Source organism: Somniosus microcephalus, chromosome 9 (assembly GCF_052327205.1).
Source record: "Somniosus microcephalus isolate GS21.2 chromosome 9, FLI_Smic_1.0, whole genome shotgun sequence".
NCBI classification, from domain to species: Eukaryota; Metazoa; Chordata; class Chondrichthyes; order Squaliformes; family Somniosidae; genus Somniosus; species Somniosus microcephalus.
The window spans coordinates 110177997-110199747 of record NC_140995.1 but is presented as its reverse complement, the minus strand read 5'-3'; positions in this window follow the sequence as shown (position 1 = coordinate 110199747).

Below are 21751 nucleotides of genomic sequence, written 5' to 3'. Positions count from 1 at the left end.
CATTGCCAAGTAACAAACTATTCAGTAACCACAAGATAGTCGAGTGACTAAACAGCCACCAAAACCTTTCATCACCTGCTGATATGCTGGATTTAAACCCAGCTTCCCAGATATGAAAAGCTGGGGGCTTTTTGCCTTACTGCACCAACTAATTCTGTTTCTACGTGTATCTTATCTGAACTTTTCACTTTACTGGTCTTCACTGCTGCTTGTCACTTGATGCAGTTACCATCTCAAATGTCTCGTTGAGTCAGTGACATGAACCCCCTCTCACATTTTGCTGCATTGGTCAGCAACATTTCTATCAGAAAAGTGTAGTCGACAAAATAGTTTGAAATGATTTGCTCCGTTTGTTGTAATGACGAGAGGAGCCATACCTGGACTTTTTCTTGGTTTCTACTCTTTATAGTAATAATTATTCGCAGTGGATGACTGAGCTACATCTGAAAACCTAGGAAACACCACTTTTAATCGGACATGTGTCAGTTTTTTGGCGGCGACTTGGCCCAGGTTGTTTGCTCCTTGGGGCTTTGTTAAGCTCCACTGCAGAGCTGAAGGGAGAGGCTTTGATTTATCGGCAGCCCTTTGTTCCGTCAGTTTATCCGACCAGAAAGCAGAGTTAGCTGTAACGTGTCGCCATTAGAGACTGAACATTAGCTGAAATAAACCATCCTGCTCCCTGTGAAAAATGTCCTGTGATTGGTTAATTAATCAGTCAAAGGGGAATGACATGGCGCTTGGCTTGAGGGACTGGGCTGCAGAGGTAAACCAGCTATTGATAAATGGTTTGTTCCAGAATTCATATATCACAAATACTTAGTAATTTTTTACCTGAGTTTGCGTGAAGGCAGATTGCAGACGATGCTTTCTCCTTTTTGCTGTGCTTATTAAACTGCTGCTGCATTGAACTGTAGTTACAGCCGTAACTGATGCCACAACACTTCCATTGAACTAATTTTCAAATCTCATGTACTATCATTATTTTTTTGGACAGGACAATAATAAAGTAAATTTGCAGGACATTCTCCACTCTGACTGCTTTCATTATACCCATTTACCAATAATGTGTTGGACAGTGATTCTGCAAATATGTGAAGAACTTACCATTATTTAAAGTTACACTTTCAAGGGTCACAACCCCTTAGATTGACTGAGGTGAGCAAAACTATTCTGGGAGAAGTTGTTACCTGTCATAGGGACAAATATTGTATGTTCCATTCTCAATTATTGAACAGTAGGTTTACTGAGAGTTACGGATAGTCAGAAGTTCAAATATGGCTTGGGAAAGAATTATGATTATGATTATGATTATTATGATTATTGTGTATTATCCTATTATGATTCGTTGTGTATCTGTACTTGACATTATTGTTCCTACATAGGGGACAGGTAGAACATAATTCATACAAGTGGTTGTTTTTAGTTTATGACCCAGGAACAGATGTAGCTTTTTTGTTAATTGGATTTTGTATTGGTGTCTGTTGCCATTAATACTGAATTTATATCTAAAAAGAATGAAATTCCTAATTTAATTTGCTTTAATCAGGGAAACTTGTACCATACCTAAAACACATATCATTGTAGCTTGAGTGATATATTCACAGTGCATTAAATTAAATAGAACATTAAAATATAGCTCCTGATACAAGAAAAAACATATTGCAATTGACATCTGACATCAATTGGAGGGCAATTTTAACCTAACTCGCCGGGTGGGAAACCCACGGGATCAGGTGGGACACCAGCTTTACACCCCGCACAATATTACTCTCTGTTAGCATTAATGGAGAGTAAAATCAGACGGAGTGTAAAATCAGCATTGTACACGATCCCAGCAGTATCCTGACAAGCAGGTTAGGTTACAATTGCCCCCCAATTGAAGTTAGTTTGTTACAGTCCAGTCTTAGGACTAAATGTCCAAAAAAACAGATGAGTAAGAAAGGATTGAATGAACAGGATTAAAATAGAAACATGGGGGTCGATTTTCACTCGGGGCAGATCGATGCATGGGGGGCCTGAAGGGGGCAGCGCACCTGGAAGTCGGGAAGGAAGTGATACCCAGCCAATTTTAATATTGCACCTCTGGGCCATGCAAGGAATCCATGGGCCTCCCCTGCCCAAGACCTTATTTTAATATTGCACCTCTGGGCCACGCAAGGAATCCATGGGCCTCCCCTGCCCAAGGCCTTATTTTAATATTGCACATCTGGGCCACGCAAGGAATCCATGGGCCTCCCCTGCCCAAGACCTTATTTTAATATTGCACGTCTGGGCCACACAAGGAATCCATGGGCCTCCCCTGCCCAAGGCCTTATTTTAATATTGCACGTCTGGGCCACGCAAGGAATCCATGGGCCTCCCCTGCCCAAGGCCTTATTTTAATATTGCACGTCTGGGCCACGCAAGGAATCCATGGGCCTCCCCTGCCCAAGGCCTTATTTTAATATTGCACGTCTTGTCTCCATCCTGAAGTTGGCGGGAATGACGTCAAGGCCAATGGGTGGGAGTGGGAATTGGGGCAGGAGCCAGTCACTTAGACCGACCTAAGAGAATGGTCTCCAGCACAAGACAAGTGCTGGGGAGTGGGGGGATGGGGGCGGAGGGAAGAGGGGGTTGCACAGTAATGTTTGTCAGGGGAGGAAGAGGAAAGATCACAGCAGGGGAAGCCCAAGGATTCCGTGCGTGGCCCAGAGGAGAACTCCTGCACCTCCTGGCCTCCAAAGAAACCTTGCAAAAATTAGAAAAACTGTACTTAGCATGGCCTCTCTGGCCACTCTGCTGTCTTCAGTCAGATTTCTCTGGCGGGTTTGACACTAGGCTGGTCTCTCCTCTCCCCGCCGAGTTCTAGTAAAAATAGCATTGTGGCACCGATGATGTCATAAGGCCGCGACTTTTACATTTCAATGTAGCGTGAACCTTGACCAACTTGAAAGTTGGCGTGAAAGGATTGACCTTGGGCTGATAAGCCGACTTGCCCAATTTTAACGCCTGCCATGCACCATTCCCGCCCATTGGTGGGGAGGGGGTGGTTTACAATCAACCTCATGATCTCTAATGAGGTTGGTACTGAGAATTATTCTAAACATCATTGGGTTCTTCACCATAATCAATGGGTAAATAAGTATCACAATGTTAATGTAGAAATAGACAACAGTTCTGAGTGCACAATTGTACTGTATTGCATTGTGGTGAAAATGTCATTATACAGTGAAACCTCTAAATTTATGCCATTTAATTTTCCAACACCCCACCCTTTAAAAAAAATCAGTCACAGATTTAAAAAGAATTGCTATGCTATACAAAAATCATTTTTCCTATGTGAAGGGCAATATTTCAACCCATTGGTTATATGTCACATCTCTTTCTGTTTGTACCTTTTGTAGAGATGAGATTCATTATGTTGGAAATAGTGATGACATAGCATTTTATCTATTTATATACCACATTACTGAATGATTTTTTTTAATTATTGAATCTACTTAAAGGCAGTAAAGATATTACTTAATCTCATTTCAGAGGGGGAGATTAAAAAAGATAGAGGTAATGTAACCTCAACTACTAGCCCTGTGGCAATTATTTGGGTTTCAGAGCAACAAACAATGATACTGAGACTGTCTTCACCAACACTGCATGTGTGTAGGGGATGTTGTGGGTGTGAATACACGGCGGTAGTTTGGGCAGTGCCATGCAGATCTAAAATAAAAGGCTTGAATAAGGATTTTGATTTGCTGTGTAGTCATGGTGATTATTTAAAATTACTGTTGTGGGGCGTATTTGTCAGCTAGGATATGGCAGCTATTTTGCATCACTGGTCAATTTAATTGCTAAGTTTCACCATATTGTCACAACACAAACTCTACAAACTCTATATTAAAACCAGTTTGTGTGTGTAATGTTGTGGCAGTATGCCGAGACTCCAACATATCTTCTTTGTCTCTCACCTCAGTTTCAGGCTCACCCTTGCTGGTGTGCCATTTCATGTATCGTTCTGTCACATTTGATTTATTTTACCACATTTTGAAAAAGCTGGAACAGATAGAAACCACCTTTAGGCATCTGCATTTTTCAGATATGAGTCCAGTAATAATGGTGCAAATTAGCATATACTTTTATCTATGCTCCATAACATTTTATCAGTAAAAAAAGAAAGAGCATGCAGTAGCAGAATATTTCACATTTCAGAGACATTCTAAAACAAACAGCAGTTAATGAATTACTTTTATGAAGTGTAGGTACTGTTGTTTTGTAGGAAAACAGGGCAGCCAATTTGTGCACAGCAAAGTCCCACAAACAGCATATGAATGACCGGATTCTCGATTTTTGGTGGTGTTGGTTGAATATTGGCCTGGCCACCAGAAGGTCTCTCTGCTCTTTGAGTAATGCCATGGGATTATTTGCAGCAGGCAGAACCTTGGTCTAACATTTCATCTGAAAGATGATACTTCTGACAATGCAGCACTCGCTTAACACTTCACTGAAGTACTTGCCTGGATTGCCTGGATTACTCAAGAAGGAGTTAGATATATTTCTTAAGGCTAAAGGGATCAAGGGCTATGGGGAGAAAGCAGGGACAGGGTACTGAATTTGGATGATTAGCCATGATCTCATTAAATGGTGGAGCAGGCTCGAGGGGCCGAATGGCCTACTCCTGCTCCTATCTTCTATGTTTCTATGTTTGTGCTCCAATCTACAGTGGCACGTCAATGCACAACTGCCAGCTGAGTCAAGCTGACAAATTATTTATTGAACATTCACAAAATTATTCACCATTAATGCAAGATATGTTAGATTATACTCCAAAAATTGCTCTAGTGCAAAACAAGTCTAATGCCATAGAAAACTCTTTTTATTATATGACTTGAGTGTAATAGGTAAAGGACGACTTAAAACTTCAGTCACACTCTGTCTGCAGTGTCAGGGTCGATTATTTCATCAATTCCAAGTTATTCACTTGTCACTCTTCCATTCGTATAAAATTTTGCCATCGTGCAAACTAAACACCTTATTGTATCAGTACATGGATATACAAATTTTCTGACATTACACTCCCGATGGGGAACCTTGCCCACTGGGAGAAATTCGGGCACGCACTGTCCACAATTTCCCCACCATCAATGGTCAGAGAATCATGTATGGCCTGTGCCCAGGTTTGCAGGACGCGCTACCAATGGGCAAGGCTCCCCGTTGGGAGCTTGAAGTGTAAAATTCAGATATTTCTGCTTACTTACCATAGCAGTCTTTTTTCGATAAAACATTTATATTGATCACTTGTTTTTCTTTCCTGGTGATGACATCTTTCTATTTACATATTGGAGACGAGCCCTAACTTAGCAGTAAAACCTAAGGTGTGGTGATTGAAGAACGTTTGGAACCATTTATCCTATAAGGTCCTCTTCTTTTCTGTGGTCCTTCCATTTTAAACATATTAATAAAGGATGTGGTTTCTATTGTTTCACAGATATTATTTGTCATAACCATCAATTTTAACATTTGTTTGCATAAATATGCTCTGCTAACTACGCAGAAACATTATATTAGAGGGGTAATTATCTGTTGTAGCATTCCAGTTGGGGAGTCTTGAGGGCATATCAGAAATTCTCATCCATGCTGTCCATTATTTTCTGACCTATTTCAAGTGGTTAGAAAATCGTACACAGTGCATGCTGAAATCTGCATTTGACTACAGACTAGTGTGCTTTTGGTGGGTACGGCTCCCTGTCAGAAAATGACTCCTTAGAAACTTAGTAAGTTATATGCTAACAATCTCTAAAGCACATTTAACAGTAGCTCTGCAGTGGTTGCATTTCCTCAGCTCTATATAGATAAGGAGGTCCTTTGCCTGTGTCTGTTCATGGCTTAAAAAGTTGTAGTGGATTGAAAGTTAAATCTGTTTTAATTAAAAGTGGCTGATCTTGTACAACTCTTACAATTAGATCCTGGTTTGTGTCCATTGAAGCCTGTCTCACTTTCGCTATCAGTCTCTATTCCATGTTGAAGTTTGTACAGGCCACAGATCAGTAGTTTTGCTTGTTTGAGCACCTTGTTGATTGTGAGGGGTCTGGTAGCTCCACAATGTGGTTAACTGGGAAGCCTCCACCTTCCTTGCCAAAGGAATAGATCCTCAAAAGTAGAGGTATCATCCCTAACCTCCTTAACAAATAAGTAGCATCCGGAGTAACTTGGAACTATCCCAGGCTCCAATCCCATTACTATCAGGCTCGTGGTGCATTATCCTTAGCTATACCAGAGTTGAACACTCCACATAGCAGCACTTGAATAGAAAAACAAGAACAGGTGACCCAGAGTCTCCCAGTGGAACCCAAAGTAGCCATGTAGATAGGTATAAAACATAATCATTTTAACACGATTAACAATAAAACAAACTCAGGTTCACAAAAATCCCACGTGAAAGCCGCTAAGAGAGCAAGACAAAATAGCAGTTGCATTGTGAATAGGAAACAAAATATACATTGAGTACAACAATGGGCCTAGTAATAAGGGAACATCTATAATTATGGGGGATTTTAACTATCATATTAATTGGACAAATCAAATTGGGCAGGGCTGCCTTGAGGATGAGTTCATTGAGTGTATTAGGGATGGGTTTCTTGAGCAGTATGTAACTGAACCGACCAGGGGGCAAGCAACCTTAGATCTGGTCCTGTGTAACGAGACAGCATTAATTAAAAATGTCCTAGTAAAGGATCCCCTTGGAATGAGTGACCATAACATGGTTGAATTCCATATTCAATTAGAGGGTGAGAAGGTTGGATCTCAAACAAGCGTGCTAAGCTTGAATAAAGGAGACTATGAAGGTATGAGAGCGGAATTGAGTAGAGTGGATTGGGAAAATAGATTAAAGGGTAAGACGATACATGATCAGTGGTGTACATTTAAGGAGTTATTTTACAACTTCCAAAAAAAAAATATTCCACTGAGAAGAAAAGGGTGTAAAAGAAAAGACAGCCATCTGTGGCTAAGTAAAGAAATTAAGGATAGTATCCGACTAAAAACAAGGGCATATAAGGTAGCCAAATCTAGTGGGAGGATAGAGGATTGGGAAAACTTTAAAAGACAGCAAAAAATAACAAAAAGATTGATTAAGAAAGGGAAGATAGATTATGAAAGTAAATTAGCAAAAAATATAAAAACAGATAGTAAGAGTTTTTATAGTTATATAAAAAGAGAAAGGGTGGCTAAAGTAAATGTTGGTCCCTTAGAGGATGAGACCGGGAAATTAATGGTGGGAAATATGGAGATGGCAAAAACACTGAATGAATATTTTATATCAGTCTTTACAGTAGAAGACACTAAGAATATCCCAACACTGGACAAACAGGGGGCTAAAGGGGGGGGAGGAGCTAAACACGATCAAAATCACTAAGGAAGTGGTACTCGGTAAAATAATGGGACTCAAGGCAGATAAATCACCTGGACCTGATGGCTTACATCCTAGGGTCTTGAGGGAAGTGGCGGTAGGGATTGTGGATGCATTGGTAATAATTTTCCAAAACTCCCTGGAATCAGCAAAGTTTCCGGCAGACTGGAAAACTGCTAATGTAACGCCCTTATTTAAAAAGGGCAGTAGACAGAAGGCTGGAAACTATAGACCGGTTAGCCTAACATCTGTGGTAGGTAAAATATTGGAGTCCATTATTAAGGAGACAGTAACAGGACATTTGGATAATCATAATTTAATAAGACAAAGTCAGCATGGTTTTATGAAGGGGAAGTCATGTTTGACAAATTTGCTGAAGTTCTTTGAGGAAGTAACATATAGGGTGGATAAAGGGGAACCAGTGGACGTAGTGTATTTAGACTTCCAAAAGGCATTTGACAAGGTGCCACACAAAAGATTATTGCTTAAGATAAAAAATCACGGGATTGGGGGTAATATTCTGGCATGGATAGAGGGTTGGCTATCTAACAGAAAGCAGAGAGTTGGGATAAATGGTTCATTCTCGGACTGGCAATCAGTAACTAGTGGTGTTCCACAGGGGTCAGTGCTGGGTCCCCAACTCTTTACAATCTATATTAATGATTTGGAGGAGGGGACCGAGTGTAACATATCAAAGTTTGCAGATGATACTAAGATGGGAGGGAAAGTAGTGAGTGAGGAGGACATAAAAAACCTGCAAGGGGACATAGACAGGCTAAGTAAGTGGGCAGAGATTTGGCAGATGGAATACAATACTGGAAAGTGTGAGGTTATGCCCTTTGGCAGGAAAAATCGTAGAGCAAGTTATTATCTTAATGGCAAGAAACTGGAAAGTACTGAAGTACAAAGGGATTTGGGGGTCCTGGTGCACGAAACTCAAAAGGTTAGTATGCAGGTGCAGCAAGTGATTAAGAAGGCCAATGGAATGTTGGCTTTCATTGCTAGGGGGATACAATATAAAAATAGGGAGGTATTGCTTCAGTTGTACAAGGTATTGGTGAGACCGCACCTGGAATACTGCATACAATTTTGGTGTCCATACTTAAGAAAAGACATACTTGCTCTCGAGTCAGTACAAAGAAGGTTCACTCGGTTAATCCCGGGGATGAGGGGATGGACATATGAGGAGAGGTTGAGTAGATTGGGACTCTACTCATTGGAGTTCAGAAGAATGAGAGGCGATCTTATTGAAACATATAAGATTGTGAAGGGGTTGGATCGGGTGGATGCGGGGAGGATGTTCCCGATGATGGGTGAAACTAGAACTAGGGGGCATAGTCTTAGAATAAGGGGCTGCTCTTTCAAAACTGAGATGAGGAGGAACTACTTCACTCAGAGGGTGGTAGGTCCATGGAATATGCTGCCCCAAAAAGCTGTAGAAGCTACATCATTACATAAATTTAAAACAGAAATAGACAGTTTCCTAGAAGTAAAGGGAATAAAGGGTTATGGGGAACGGGCAGGAATTTGGACATGAGTCTAGGTTCGGATCGGTCATGGCCCTGTGGGTAGCGGAGCGGGCCCAGGGGCCATGTAGCCTGATCCTGCTCCTATTTCGTGTGTCTAATTCTGTTAGATTCAGGAGATGGTTCTGTGATAGTAGATTGGCGGTTAGGATCAGATCAGCCATGATCTTATTGAATGGCGGAGCAGGCTCGATGGGCCGATTGGCCTACTCCTGCTCCTATTTCTTATGTTCTTATGACATTAGAGGAATAGTAAAATATTAGTTTACAGCTCTGAGCACACTGTCAGCCTGCTCCATCTGTCTGGACCAATATCACAATATCCAGGATGGGCTCAGATCTGAAGGTACTATACAGGAACAACAATATTGCACTCCCCTTCCTCTGTGAGAGATCACCATCTAGCCCCGCAGGCTCACTCTCATTGTGGGGTGTGATTAATTAGCGTGCAGACAGTGATTAAACGGGCCTTAATATTTTATCTTTTGTTTTAATAAACGTGCTCACAGGAATACATAACTTGACACTGTGCCCTTTCTGGAAACTAGGGTGTGTTACGTGAAGCTCAAACAGAAGCAGAACTGAATGAGCAATCAGAAGCACTTACCAGTATACTTCTTAATTAGCGAAACAGTCACTTAACCGTTATAAATAATACTCTTTGAGCCACGCTAGCTGTGGAGTGCACCACAGAAGGTGTAAAGAAGGATTTGTGGATCAAGATCAGCAGATCATTGTAGATGGCATGAGGGTAGAGAATTGTGCTTTCTACAGATATCAGGTACAGCCACCAATGCTCAGATGACGAAGCGGGCATTGGGAGGCTGTCACACAGAGGTCAATGTGGGGTCACACATTGAAAGACCTGGAATAATAACTGGAAGATAACATCAGATGTAAAGAAAAGTTGAGAAAAGGCATTGGATGTGAACATAGCCTGCCATAAACATCATTGAGAATTAGCACAGCAAGATTAAAAAGGGAAAACCTAGATTGATGAAGCCAAGAAATATTACACAGTCGCAAATTATTCACACATCATGGCCCAGATTTTCAAATCGGAGGCTTCCTACGTGCGGATGCCTACAATCTGGAAAATATCTACGCCCTTACCTGCTGGCTCCCAAGGTCCAGACTCTTCCGCTCCTGGGCCTCTCCTGGTGCGCGCGCGCAAAGGCCCAGGTATCCCAGGGGCACAGGCAGTTCACAAGCATCCCTGGGATCACGTGAGCCATGGGGAACCAATGGAAGGGAATCCCCCTGCACAATATTGACAGGTCTCTCAGCTTAGACCCGTCAAAAGTATGAATGGGGACCACTCAAAAAACACACTAAATAAATTTGTTTTAAAAATCACATTTTTTAAATTAGTTAAAATTACATGAAATTAAATATTTTAAACAAAAAAGTAATTTTTTGGAAAAAATAATTAAAGTTTTTTATGGGGCTAAAAATAAACTTACCATTTTTAAATTAAAAATGAGTGATTTTTTAAAAACTTTTTAAAACTCTTATGCTGGTAAAAGCAGGCCTTACCAGGCATAAGACTTTTAAAAGTTCTCAGTGGGCGGAGGTTCTCCAGAAAGCGGAACTCTCCACCCGCAGAGGCCCTTCTCCAGGGCAGGCGTGCAATCTGTCAAGAGGATTCTTGACAGATCGGAAGAGCCGGTTTTCAGCGCATGCGCTTCGCATGCCTGAAACCGGCACTTGCGAGGCCCTACGGGTGTGTACACAGCTCGTACACACCCATAGGAATCAGAAAATACGGGCCAATAACATTGTACTCAGTTAGCTCAAACATTCTCACAAACATTCTAGAGGCAATGACCCAGAAATTCGGGTCGGGGGCTTCCCACGGGTGCAAGCCCCCGACCTGCACTTACCTAGCGCGCCGGCCGTTGAGCTGTGGGCCCGCGTGGGATTCCGATCCTGGGCCTCCTCCAACTGCCAGCGCGCAGTGCTTGCGTATCCCAGGGGCGCAGTTAGTTCGATGCGTCCCCTGGGATCACGTGGGCCATGGAGAGCCAATGGTAGCAGGGAATGCTTCATTCATAAGTTTGACAGGAAGAGCTGTCAAACCTATAAATACTATGGCCTAGAAATTGAGTGGGGTTAGCGCCCAATTAGAGGCGCTAGAGGGCCTTGCGCCGGAATTATAGCCGCTTCGGAAATTGATTTGGGCCCTACCATCGGCGTTAGCCGGTAGCGCTGCGCCGGCACCGATGACGTCATCGGTGTGCGCAGCGTCCCGGTTGCCGTGGTAACGCGGCCGGACGCCGAAATTCAGTTGCGGCCGCCTCGCCCGTGGCAGCCGCAACCAACGATTTTTCAAAAGTTTCTTGCTGGACTTAGCGCCAGCGCATTAAGGTGGCGCGGCGGCCGGCCGCTTTCCCGGCGGCCGCCTGCCCGCACCTCCCTCCCCGGACTCCTCCACCCACCCCCCGCGGCACAGATGTGTGTGGGCCTCGAGCCCGGCACTTCTCCGAGGTGCCGGGCTCATTTTTCGTGCGATTCCACCGGCCAGCGGTCGGCTGCAGGCAGCTCCTCCTTAACAGAAGGAGGAGGCCTGCAGTACCCCAGCCTGCCGCACCGCATCGGGTGCCGCAGCGGGGGATTAGCACCGCAATCTTGCATTCAGCGCCCATTGCGAGGTGCTGACACCCTCCATTAGCGCCCGCAGCCGTCTGGGCGCGGCGCAGCTGAATTTTTGGCGGGCGCAGCGGCAATTAACGCTGGCGCTAAATTTCGGGCGCTACAGCCCTGGCGGAGGCAAACTCAATTTCTAGGCCTATAAGTCCCAAAACATCACTAAAACTTCAAATAAAAATTTTTTTAAATCACATTTTTAAAATAATATAAATTACATGAAATAACTATTTAAAATAATAATTTAAATTTTTGAAAAAATTAATTACATTTTCTAACGGGGCTAAAAATAAACTTACCTTTCTTTAAAGTATTTAAAAATAATAAACCTGTGGAAAAAATATTTTAATTTTTTAATTTTAATTAACTCGCCTGCTTTTTAAAAGTGCAACTGCTGGAGACTTACCCTCCTGGAGAAACCTGCAAAAAAAAGTAAGTTCGATGCGCACGCGCTGCCTCTCCGGCGCACGCGTTCCACCTGTCAACCCCTTCTTTCAGGGGAACGGAAGTGCCAGTTTCCCACGCATGCGCAGTGCATACACGAAACCGGCACTTTCGTTGGGCCTACGTGTGAGTACACAATGTGTACTCACGCGTTGGGACCCGAATTTCTGGGTCAATGTATAGTATTTTCCAGTTTAATGCCATAAAACTACCTTATGCTGTTGCCTACAATACTCAGCAGAATATATTTGGTCATTCAATCCACCTTCATCTTCTCCCTGCAGAAAAAGGCTGACTTCAAAAGGAGGCAAAGTGTACAACTGGATCGAGGGACTTAGCAGGCCAAAGCTATCATTCTCTGTACACTGTGAAGGTGTGCACACTGGAAGAGAGGACTATGCTCTAGATTATATATAGCTGTAATCACAAGCTTTCTATCTGCCACTGTGCGTCAGCAGGTGTGAGGCAGGGGCTGTGTTGCACTGCTTAATGTGACTTGTACTGGCTGCACAGCAGTGTGTCTAACTATATTCACTGGCGTAGGGGCCTCTTTCTGTGCTGTAAATTTCTATGATTCTATGAGTCTATGCTCACAACGAACCACTGAGGCTTCACTGCAGGTGTCATGGGAGTTGCCACATGTTCCACGGCAGACTGCGCTGCAGACAATCGTTCATACATGACTGCTCAGATCCAGATGATGGACTCCTTCATACTCTTCACAAGGCCGTCCAGTTGAAAGTATTCCTATGTGATGCAGTTGGATAGTATTGATTGAGTTAACATTATGGTACTACCCCTAAGCTCAGGTGAAGCCTCTCATTTCACCATCTATCTCCTACTCCCTCTTACAACCAATGATCTAAAGGATTTCCTCTCTAAACACGGTTTAAATTGCCTCAGACCTCCTGCTGTACTATTCTGTTTGTGCAAATTAAAAGCCACCTTGTCCTGCAAACAGAAGAATAATACCAAGATATTGAAAGTACCATAGAGCAGCTCGATTTTTAACCCCCTTTGCCCAGTGAGAATAGTACGTGGCAGGGGTTAAGATCAGGCTGAGTCTATTTACCAGCCCAAGGCTGCACTGTTCCCACCCGGCGGCATCGTATCTTCACCGACTTTGAAGTCGGCCGAGGCGCGTCCTGCAGGCAAGCGAGGGCCTCATTAAAATTTAAAAGCCGGGATTTTTACGAAGATTCAGGGAGTACTGCCTGGTGTCAAAGCCACCAGCGAAACCAGGAGGGATGCAGTAGAGTTGCCAGACGAGGCCAAGGTAAGTACGATTTTTCATTCTTTGGAGGAGCAGGCAGAAATCTTCTGGCCTTTGTTGCCCCAGCACTCCCTCTCCCTCCCTACACCGGCATCAGTTTGGGAAGACCCCCTCACTAGCATTTATTTTATGCCGGGGCACGTTCCCTTAGGTCCCTGGCGGTTGCTGGCTCCCGCTTTAATTCCCATTTTATTGTTTGTCTGCATAACACTTCAATTCTACAATGAAAATCTATTGCTTCGACCACTCGCTTAGATAGCACACTCTGTAAGTGTTAAAGGATATGTTTTAACACAGCTCTAAGAAACAATACATTGAGGTGGGGAATTAATCAGCATGCTTAGTAAGTCTCAGAACTCTAAAGTAATGCTCAATTAAACCCTTGATATTAATCACAATTTTAAGGCTGGGTTATACTTATCAACTTGGCTTGATTGGTATCATTCTCACTTTGAAGCAGAAGGTTGTGGGTTCAAGCCCAAGTTCAGGACTTGAGTATGTTGTATAGAGGCATGTTGTAATGGAGTGCTGAGGGTGTCCTGCATTGGAAGTTCTGTTTTTCAGATGAGATGTTAAACTAAAGCCCCACCAGTCTATTCAGGTGGACGTTGATCCCATAACATTGTTCAAGGAAGAGCAGAAAGTTCATCTGGTGTCTTGCACAACATTCATCTCTCAACCAACACCATCCAAAATAGATTACTTAATTTACTTCATATTTTTATGAGACCTTGCTGTGCACAAAATGTTCACCCATTGTGTTTTGAGCTGTCCTAAAAGACATGGGCCTAGACATTGGATATGGCCATGAAACGGGCAGTATTAAGGGCCAATGAGGTTAAGCTGCGTGGTCTAGGAAGCATGCAAAATTTGTGCGCAATCCTCATTAACATGATTATAGCACTAAACGCTCACTAGGTGGACCAACAGCGAGTCCAGTCTAATTCCCAGTCATGTGTGGCACAAGCTTTACTCAGTGCTTAAAGGGGAGGTATATTAATGCTACAGCACCTCATTGTCAAGCCACTCAGAACTGTACCTGGAAGAAGTAGGTACTGCAAAGCCATGGCAGAGCGTTGTCAAAGGGAGAGAGCCCGCAGATTATCCGACGCAGCTCTGGAGGCACTGGTCATGGCCGTGGAGAGGAGGTGGGCTGTCCTCTTCCCACAGACTGGCAGGAAGCCCGCACCACACATCTTGCGAAGGCTGTGTCAGGAGATAGCCACCCTTGTCATGGCCAGCACTGTGGTGCCAAAGTCGGCCATCCAGTGCCGAAAGAAGTTTAATGACCTCACACGGTGGGTCAAAGTGAGTGAAGGCTTCAGCAAATGCCGTATCCCACCATCTGCACCACAAACTTCACACACTACTCAATGCACCACACCTCCAACACTCACCTACCAACAATCTCTACCTATCACCACTCACACCTCACAATCAGAGCTTCACTTCACCATCACAACCTTACCACTGCTGCAACACTCACACCCACATCTCACACCTTGCACACACTGACAGCTAATCAACTATGGCAGGCACATCACCCAAACACATTGCACCACACTCACTCACACACTTCTCTTTCTCTTGCGGGCAAAGGTGGCTCACAACTAGAGGGAGCAGCAGCAAACAGACGGGGGGGGGGGTGGTAGGCTGAAATGCAGGACCTCAGCCAGCTCGAGGAGAGAGTTCTGCAGATCATTGGTCGGCAGATCGTAGAGGCCGTGGCAACTGGTGTGGTTGAACCCCTTGTGGACAACAACGGTATGGTCATTCCTAATCTATCTTACATTCCATTTCCCCTCACCCCACAATATCTTCTCACTTTCAAGCTACTTATGCTGTATGCATGCATATCTAGCTTCCCACCGCATTTCCCCTCACCATAACCCGACTCTTGTGCCTTTATGCTTTCAGATAATCAACAACAAGCACTGGACCAGCCTGCCCTGAGGTGATGCACGAGAGTGAGGGGGCAGAAGAGAAAGAAGACACCGCGTCACTGCACCTGTCACTCGCAGACACCAGCTCAGAAACTGGCACTACGTGTACTTTAGAGGCTAGTGTAGTAGCGGGATCTGCACAGGGTGAGGCACCGGGCACAAGTGGGCTGCAGCAAGGCCGGGGGAAAGGGTAGCTCAGGGGCCAGCTCCCTGGAGGATGAGTTAGCGCGCATGTTCTGCTGCTCAGAACTCAGATGAGGACCTCAATGGGGCGGCCTTCAGAAGAAAGGTGATGGGCATGCACACCGAATTGATAGGCGCAATGGCAAGCCTGCCAGAGAGCCTTGTGGCAATGTCAAGGAGCATGGAGGAGTCCATCTCCAGTGTTGCACGGAGCTCTGTACAGGGCTTGGAGCCCAGGATTTCCAGGCTGGAAATGATCGAAGATTCCTGAAGAGACCGTGTCGACCCAGATGTGATGGTGCGTGTGATGGGCAATGTTGAATCTGTCATTGCAACACAGGCGGAAGCAACCCAACATCTTAGTGCTGGCGTGGAAGCTCAGATTGCTCTCATGCAGTCTCTGCTTGAATCCACCCAAGCTCTGACCGCTGCCATCATGGCTGGGTTTACGAGTGTTGACTGGAACTTGCAGGGTGTCGCAACATCGCAGCAATCTGTGCTCCAACAGATTACTAGAAATGCTGAGGCGCCGCCCTGGGGAGTGGCAGTGGGTCAGTGGAGCGGAACCCTGCTGTCCTCTCTCAAGAGGACAGCATTCCTGTTCCCACCACTGCCACTCCACCATTTCCCTTACAGCTGCCTGTCAGCCAGCCAGCATAGACTGCTGTTGCCCATACCGAGGTGGTGCAGTCTGCAGCCAGGCCTTGTAGGGCCGCAAGTGCTTGAGGTCATCCTGCAAGGCCATCTGAAATCTCCTCTACGGAAACTCAGCAGCTTTCCACCAGCCGTGCTGCAGCCACTAGTGGGGGAGCACTTCGTAGCACTTCACCGAAGCGTACGAGAGCATGGGCCTTACACTAAACATCCGTAAGACAAAGGTCCTCTACCAACCTGCCCCCGCCACACAGTACTGCCCCTCAATTATCAAAAATCCATGACAAGGCCTTGGACAATGTGGACCACTTTCCATACCTCAGGAGCCTACTGTCAACAAGGGCAGACGTCGACGACAAAGTCCAACACCGCCTTCAGTGTACCTGTGCAGCCTTCGGTCACCTGAGGAAGAGAGTGTTTGAAGACCAGGATCTCAAACCCGGCACTAAGCTCATGGTCTACAGAGCAGCAGTGATACCTGCCCTGCTGTATGCCTCAGAGACATGGGCCATGTACAGCAGGTACCTCAAAGCACTGGAGAGGTACCGCCAACGCTGCCTCCGCAAGATCCTGCAAATCCATTGGCAGGATAGGCGCACTAACGTCAGTGTTCTTGTTCAGGCCAACATCCCCAGCATCGAAGCTTTGACCACGCTCAATCAGCTCCGATGGACGGGTCACATTGTCTGCATGCCCGATCCGAGACTCCCAAAACAAGCGCTCTACTCAGAACTCTGACACGGCAAGAGAGCCCCAGGTGGGCAGAGGAAACACTTCAAGGACACCCTCAAAGCCTCCTTGAAAATGTGTAACATCCCCACCGACACTTGGGAATCCCTGGCCCAAGACCGCACAAAGTGGAGGAGAAGCATCCAGGAAGGTGCCGAGCACCTTGAGTCTCTTCGCCGGGAGCAAGCAGAAGCCAAGCGCAGGCAGCGCAAGGAGCGCACGTCAACCCAAGTACCCCACCTACCCGCCCCTTCAACCACCGTCTGCCCCATCTGTGACAGAGACTGTAGGTCCCGCATTGGACTCATCAGTCACCTGCGAACTCATTTTTAATGTGGAAGCAGGTCATCCTCGGTTCCAAGAGACTGCCTAAGAGAGCGGCCAAGGCAGCAGAACCATTGCTTCGGTAGCCCGATAATGTTCCTGGTGGAAGCAGGACACTCATTATGAGTTCTGGGCATGAGTGTTGGAGTTGCGGAGGCGAGTCATGAGCCAGGTGGACAGCGGATAGCCCTTGTCTCCGAGCAGCCACCCTCGAGGACTGACGCAGGATGAAGGCATCATGGCTGCTGCCAGGATAGCGGGCACTGACATTGAGGAATCGCTGGGCGTGGTTACACACCACCTGCACATTAAGTGAGTGGTAGCCATTGCGGTTACGGAAGATCTCAGGATTGTTATGCAGTGACTGTAAAGCCACGAGTGTGCTGTTGACCGCGCCCTGCACCTTGGCGAAACCTGCTATCCTGGTAAAGACACATGCGTGTTCATCCTGCTTCTCTCTGCTCAGAGAGAAAACAACGTAATTCCTTCTCCTGAAGTCGAGAGCCTCAGTGACCTCCTGGATGCAGTGATGGCTGGCAATCTGTGAGATGTTAGCTGTGTCTCCTGCTGTAGACTGGAAGGATCCGCTGGTGAAGAAATTGAGGGCCATGGTGACCTTGACTGCCGCTGGGAGAGTTGGCTGCCCTGCTCTCAGGCTGCAGGTCTGGTTGCAGGAGGTGACTGAGTTCTGTGACCACCTCCTTGGTGAAGCATAGCCTTCTAATACACTGCTCCTCGCTTAAATTGATATGCGAAGTGCTCTCGGAAGACTCTAGGTGGATAAGGCCTCCTGTTGAGAGCCCTCCTGGCCCTCCTCCTCCCTCTGTGTGCATCTTCTCGTCTTCTTTGCTGCCTCCGCTCCCTCTGCCGAAGATCCTGGAGGGCGAGGTGGATTGCCAGGACAGCCCCCATGACTGTGAGCAAGTGTTGTGAGCAGAAACCTTGAAATAAAAATGAAGGCGTTCTCCACTTGCAGCAACAGTTCCTGTTACCTTAGAACCTTGAAAGAAGTTAATAAAGCTGGTGGAGTTGCAGAAAGTAGCACAGAGCCAGTCAAACTGCAGAAACATGTCAGGTGCAAGTGATTGCTGATGAGCCCTTTAAATACCACTGCTGGAGCCTCCTTCCTGCTTCTCAATGCTTGCTCAGCTTGTTGTTTTTGAGGCATGCCGATAAATGGAACGACCAAGTCCAAACTAGCATATCGGGCATCAAGTGAGCATTGCACACTCACTGACTTCACGAGCTGCTTCATTTGAATGATTTTTGCGATTGCTGCTATCGGCAATGCCGTTGACCACCCTAAAATGGCGGCCACCGCAGAACCCGTCGTCAGCTGTTGGAAGAGCGGCAGCCGCCATTTTTTCGCCCGATTACGTCAGTAATGGGTGGTGATAAACCCCCGAATTTCTAGGCCTCATCTGTGAATAAGCTCTGAGAGCACAGGTAATAATTAATGCAAAGGTAGACATGAATAAACAAATCAGGGCAGACACAAATTCTGAGAAAAGACATGGGACAAGGATACATCTACAGCTCTGCAAGACATAAATGGTGATTTGAATGTTATATGATTTTTTTTTGCAAATGAATGAGTTTACAATTTTGCTAAAAGTCCCAGAGGAAATTTTAACAAACATGTTTATGATGTCATTATGCATAGTGACCAGAAAAATTCTTACCCCAAATATCTTTTAACGTTTCCTCCAGAACCCTTGTGTTCATATGTTTGAGACAAATGAGAAAAAAACTCTTTATCATTGAAATTTTAATGTTTTAAATGCAGGCAATATCATTGAATGCAATTTCATTATCAGGAGCAAGAATAACAGTCTGAACAATAATGCATCGATAAAAATGATCCTTTAACATTTCTCAAGCTGCTGATGAGCCACTTAACTGATATAAATATCATTCATCCATCTGTGGAGAATACAATGTTTGTGATAACTGGATCAATGCCAAACCTGAAAAGCCCATTTTACAGATGAGGCCCTAGAGTGACTGGTCACCTCTGTAATGAAGCGACTGGAACATTCTTTTGGTGGTGGAGGATGGTTCCCAACAATACAAAGGAGACAACTAACATGGCAGAAAGTCATGGATAGAGTCAACGAGGTGGTGGGAGGTCTGGGAAAAGCTGCATGATTTTTAAAAAAAAGCTCAAGTGATGAATTCTACTGTTCAGGAAATAGTGTAGCTTCCAAAAGCTCTTATAATAAATTGTCCGTGACTACACAAACCACTCTGGGTCCAGGTATATTGTGTATAAGTAAAATAGTCCGTGACTACACAAACCACTCTGGGTCCAGGTATATTGTGTATCAGTAAAACAGTCCGTGACTACACAAACCACTCTGGGCCCAGTTATATTGTGTATTAGTAAAACAGTCCATGACTACACAAACCACTCTGGGTCCAGGTATATTGTGTATCAGTAAAACAGTCCGTGACTACACAAACCACTCTGGGTCCAGGTATATTGTGTATCAGTAAAACAGTCCATGACTACGCAAACCACTCTGGGTCCAGGTATATTGTGTATCAGTAAAACAGTCCGTGACTACGCAAACCACTCTGGGTGCAGGTATATTGTGTATCAGTAGAACAGTCCGTGACTACGCAAACCACTCTGGGTACAGGTATATTGTGTATTACTAAAACAGTCCGTGACTACGCAAACCACACTGGGTCCAGGTATATTGTGCATCAGTAAAACAGTCCGTGACTACACAAACCACTCTGGGTACAGGTATATTGTGTATTACTAAAACAGTCCGTGACTACGCAAACCACACTGGGTCCAGGTATATTGTGCATCAGTAAAACAGTCCGTGACTACACAAACCACTCTGGGTCCAGGTATATTGTTTATCAGTAAAACAGTCCATGACTACACAAACCACTCTGGGTCCAGGTATATTGTGTATCAGTAAAACAGTCCGTGACTACACAAACCACTCTGGGTCCAGGTATATTGTGTATCAGTAAAACAGTCCGTGACTACACAAACCACTCTGGGTCCAGGTATATTGTGTATCAGTAAAACAGTCCGTGACTACGCAAACCACTCTGGGTCCAGGTATATTGTGTATCAGTAAAACAGTCCGTGACTACGCAAACCACTCTGGGTGCAGGTATATTGTGTATCAGTAAAACAGTCCGTGACTACACAAACCACTCTGGGTCCAGGTATATTGTGTATCAGTAAAACAGTCCGTGACTACACAAACCACTCTGGGTCCAGGTATATTGTGTATCAGTAAAACAGTCCGTGAATACACAAACCACTCTGGGTCCAGGTATGTATCAGTAAAACAGTCCGTGACTACACAAACCACTCTGGGTCCAGGTATATTGTGTATCAGTAAAACAGTCCGTGACTACACAAACCACTCTGGGTCCAGGTATATTGTGTATCAGTAAAACAGTCCGTGAATACACAAACCACTCTGGGTCCAGGTATGTATCAGTAAAACAGTCCGTGACTACACAAACCACTCTGGGTCCAGGTATATTGTGTATCAGTAAAACAGTCCATGACCACACAAACCACTCTGGGTCCAGGTATATTGTGTATCAGTAAAACAGTCCGTGACTACACAAACCACTCTGGGTCCAGGTATATTGGGCCAGAAATTCGGGTCCCCACGGGTGAGTACGCGCTGGGTACTCACGCGTAGGGCCAACAAAAGTGCTGGTTTCGTGCATGCACTGCGCATGCGCGGGAAACCGGAACTTCCGTTCCCTTGAAAGAAGGGGTTCACAGGTCGAACGCGTGCGCTGGAGAGGCAGCGCGTACGCCTGGAACTTCCGTTTTTTTTACAGGTTTCTCCGAGAGGGTAAGTCTCCAGCAGCTACGTTTTTAATAAGCAGTCGCAAGGCCTGCTTTTAACAAGGCAAGTGGTGAATTAAGTAAAATTAAAACATTTTTTCCACAGGTTTATTATTTTTAAATACTTTAAAGAAAGGTAAGTTTATTGTTGGCCCCATTAAAAACTGTAATTAATTTTTTCAAAAATTTAAATTATTGTTTAAAATAGTTATTTATGTAATTTATAGTTATTTTAAAAATGTGATGTTTAAAAAAAAAATTATTTGAAGTTTTAGTTACATTTTGCGGCCGATCTCTATTTCATAGATTTGACAGGTTTTCCTATCAAATCTATGAATACAGATTCCCTGCTACGATTGGCTCTCCATGGCACGCGTGATCCCAGGGGATGCTTCGAACTAACTGCGCCACTGGGATACGCAAGCACTGCGCGCCAGCAGTTGGAGGAGGCCCAGGATCGGAATCCCACGCGGGCCCACAGCTCAACGGCCGGCGCGCTAGGTAAGTGCAGGTCAGGGGCTTGCACCCGTGGGAAGCCCCCGACCCGAATTTCTGGCCCAATATTGTGTATCAGTAAAACAGGTTTATTAAGCATTAAACATCCAGTACAAAGAAGTAATACTTAACAAGGAGATAGTCACAGTCTTGTTCGTTTGAGCCTCGGTGTTCCTTCCGAGTGACTGTGGCGTGGTCTCTTTATTCTCTTGCTGTTTTCTGTTGACTGAAGCTCCTTCAACTCTGATTCTTGGTTCGCGCTGCCTTCAGTGTTCAATATCTGTATCTTTATACACTTTCCCTTCCTTTGCTACGTGACTG